The sequence below is a fragment of the Myotis davidii genome, unplaced genomic scaffold (genome assembly GCF_000327345.1).
Source record: "Myotis davidii unplaced genomic scaffold, ASM32734v1 scaffold332, whole genome shotgun sequence".
Lineage (NCBI taxonomy): Eukaryota > Metazoa > Chordata > Mammalia > Chiroptera > Vespertilionidae > Myotis > Myotis davidii.
The window spans coordinates 4,488,888-4,493,156 of NW_006285779.1; positions in this window are offsets into that span (position 1 = coordinate 4,488,888).

Here is a 4,269-nt window from a genome sequence, read left to right on the forward strand (position 1 = left end):
TCGCCCATCCCCGTATGTGCGGACCTGCACGCGCGCACGAGGTTCCGCCGTCGGCACGCCCCGCAGGGTGGGTCACCGCCAGGCACCCGGGAGCCATCCCACCCCTAAGTCCACGCCTACGGACCGCGAGCGGGTCAGGTGGGGTGGGGTGGGGGTGGGGGATGTTTTGGAGATTCTTCAGATAGTCGGGGTGTAATTTTCTTACTGGGAAACAGGCAGGAAGCATAGACGTGTGCTTGCCCCCAAAGCAGGAGGAAGGGTTATGTGCAGCCAAAATAGCTAACAGGTATGGGATCATGACCACAAGCCAGTTCACAAGAGTCATTTTCTTTAATCCTCACTGTGACCCTATGAGGTGGCTAGTCCATATTCCCTTTTGCAGGTGAGAAAAGAGAGGCGGAGAGATTAAAATGAGTTAGGAGCTGAGCCCAGAAGCGTGATGGTGGAGTGCGAACTCTGTTTCCCTGTGCAGAAGCCTGGGTTCTTGAGCTGCTCCGACCTCACTGACGGCACATGCCCCTCATGTCTTTCCTAGGCTGGTGGGAGCCTCAAGAGAAAGCGGTGCGTTCTCCCCGCCTCCTTCCAGGGCTGTGCCTCCCCAAACACTAGCCCAGGATCCTTCTGGGAAGAAGGGAAAGTAAGGACTTGTGTGCCAACAATGGCTTCTCAGGAAGATGGGCACCTGGGATGGCCTGGGAGGAGAACTGAGAAGCTTCTTGTTGGCCGCTGGTCTCAGGGTTGTTGTCCCCTTATTTATGCATCATTGGTTGATTCTTGTACATGCCCTGACCAGGGATCGAACCCCAAACCTTGGCATATCAGGACAATCCTCTAACCAACTCAGCTACCCTGCCAGGGCCAGTGCAGGAGTGTTGAATGAGATAGATACGACAGCTGGTCTTCTCATGGCCCAGAAATGCTTGGCATGTGGAAGAGAAATCTACTGCTCTTCAGATTCTCTCGGCATGTTTGATTTTGCCTAATTCCCCTACCAACGACAGGGTTACTCTTCCAGGGAGAAGGTTCACTGTTTCTTTTGGGGTTTGCTTTTAACTGTGGCTGAAGGTGGCTTTGCCATGGAGACGAGCTTTCTTTCTCTTTAACTGCCTAAGTATATTCGACCTTGCTTCCTCCAGACCCTGAACTTCATCAGGGAACAATCTGAAAACCTCAAGGTTTCCTGGAAACTGCTCTCCTCGCCCTTAAACTCTGACAGATACTATGGCTGGTATTGCTTAGCTTAGTGCTGCCATTCGTACTTAAGCTGGGAGCTGGTAATAATCCAGTTTCTGCCAGAGAAAGGGGAGGCCTGCCAAGACAAAAATGCTGAAGTGGAGTATTTTATTCCTCTCTAAAGATAAGATGCTACCCTGTGGGACAAACTTTGGGAGGCTAGAGAAGGTCTGCCTTGGGAAGAGAGTTTCAGGGGAAAATGGTCAGAGCCATCTCACTGTTGATAACTACGACAGAAAGGAGGTCACTGGTGTCCTAGCGTGTGTTCCTCCCCGAAGTTCTTCCAGGGCATGTCACATGGCTATGAATGTGCCACCCATTACTCTAAAACTCTCAGTAACTTGCTGTTGCTCACAGAATATGCTGCCCGGTACAAGTAATGTGGGGAAGCATGAGCCTTGATATCAAGAAGTATTAGGCCTGCCCTAGCTAGTTTGGCTCAGCGGATAAAGCGTCGGCCTGCGGACTGAAATCAATAAAAATGTATACACTGAGTGGCCAGATGATTATGACCACCCCATCAGTACTTCATTGACACTTCCAAAAATACTGAATATTGAAAACTTCCTAAGCAAATACTCTCAAGTTTTCATTAGTATTATTATTATTTGCATAACTAATTCACTTCATTGTACTGATGGGGTGGTCATAATAATCTGGCCAGTCATAATAATCTGGCCACTCAGTGTATATAGCCCAGTGGGTGGGTCTCAGTGGTTGAGCATCGACCTATGAACCAGTAGGTCAGGGTTCGATTTCTGGTCGAGGCATATGCCCAGGTTGCGGGCTGGATCCCCAGTGTGGGGCATGCAGGGGGCAGCCGATCAATGATTCTCTCTCATCATTGATGTTTCTATCTCTCTCTCGCTTCCCCTTCCTCTCTGAAATCAATAAAAATATATGTTTTAAAAAAGTAAAAATATATAAAAAAGAAGTATTAGGCCAATGGCCAAGTGGAAGTTGTAAGTACGTGTGTGATCGATATTTGTATGCCATAGAGTTTCCATATAAGAGGATAGACATTTTAATATATAAGTACAAATATGCTTGGGAGATGGAGATTGGAATGATAAACCTTCCTCTATGAAAAGAGGTACGAGGCACATGGCAATTTTCAAACTTCATTTTGATTCTTGAACAATATGTAAAAAATAAGTATTAGGCCAATGGCAAAATGGAAGTTGTAAATAAGTGTGTACGCCATAGAGTTTCCATATAAGAGGATAGACATTTTAATATATAAGTACAAATATGCTTGGGAGATGGAGATTGGAATGATAAACCTTCCTCTATGAAAAGAGGTACGAGGCACATGGCAATTTTCAAACTTCATTTTGATTCTTGAACTCAAAATAGCGTGAAGAAACAGAGCCCCTTTAGCCATCTTACGTGAATAAGGTGCCAACAGCAAGAAGTCACAGAAAGCCATCTCCCTATTCATTCAGCCTGTCTCAGGTGTTTCTGGGCTTGGCTACTATAGGCAAGGGATGGCTCACCTCAGGACAGGGCTGGAAATGCAAATCAGTGCTTGGGAAAGCTCTCTGGTTCACCCCGTTTCTCTGGGTGTCCTGGTGCCTTGAGCCTGAAAATGCCGAGGCCCTCCTATCCGGCATAGCCAGGTAACGTACTGGACCCAGCCGGTATTCCACTGCATCCGTTTGCCAGAATGATAATGGTTTCTCGGCCATAGCCTTGGGAAATTGTCACTGCTTCTTAACACAAACCTGATGAAAACATAATTTAGAGTGGAACGATACAGCGTTTGTGTTTGTTTCAGCTACCACTCCCTTTTTCTTTATTAGTATAAAAAATTAGAAGTGCTTATGCTGAGGGGGAAAGCTACCTCACATTAATCATATGAGAATATTTCCTGTTTCCTGACCTGGGAAGTCGTTTCTCCTTGGAGCAGAGATCACCTCCACTCCTGAGGCCATGGTCATACGATGGCTCTCAAGTGACGATGGTCAAACCAACACACTAACTTGTATTCTACGTTTGTTTCTTGGTCAAAGGGAAGAAAATGAAACAAATTGTCCCAACAGTTATCACAACAAACAGCCATTATGTGTAACAGGCTCATGCAGACTGATAAACTTAGCTGAAACCCAGAATGATAAGGGGGCAAAGGGACTGAAAGGGCACTTCATAAGAGAAGACAGATGGCAAACCAACACTTAAACTTTACTAATTATTCAGTACAAAATAACAATGATATGTAACTCATCTTTGGTAGGAGGGTAAGTTGATTCACAAACATATTCACCACAACATTATTTACAATATTAAAATAATTACAATATTTTAAAAATAATTTACAATATTAAAATAATAAAATAAAACCTATAAACTATGATACAGGTTTTTGCTTGTTTTAAATATATTTTTATTGATTTCAGAGAGAAGAGAGAAGGACAGAGAGAGAGACACTTCAATGATGAGAGAGAATCATTAATTGGCTGCCTCCTGCACTGGGGATCGAGCCCACAACCCAGGCATGTGCCCTTGACTGGAATCGAACCCAGGATGCTTAAGTCTGCAGGCTGACATTCTATCCACTGAGCTAGGGCTGTTTGTTTGTTTGTTTTTATTATTGATAGTATTATAGATGTTTCCCATTTTCTCCCTTTTTGTCCCCCTCCACCCAAACCCTGCCCCAACCCAGCCTTTCCCATACTATTGTCTGCGTCCATGGGTTATGCTCGTATGCATATGTGTTCTTTGGTTAATCGCTTCCTATCCCTTCCCACCCCATACCCTCACTGAGATCTGTTATTTTGTTCTATGCATCCATATCTCTGGATCTATTTTGCTCATCAGTTTATTTTGTTCCTTAGAATCCACATAAAAGTGAGATCATATAACATTTGTCTTTCTCTAAATGGCTTATTTCGCTTAGCATAATAGTGTCTAGGTCCATCCAGGCTGTCTCAAAGAATAAAAGCTCCTTCTTTTTTACAGCCCCATAATATTCCATCGTGTAGATGTACCACAGCTTTTTTATCCACTCATCTGCTGATGGGCACTTGGGCTGTTTCC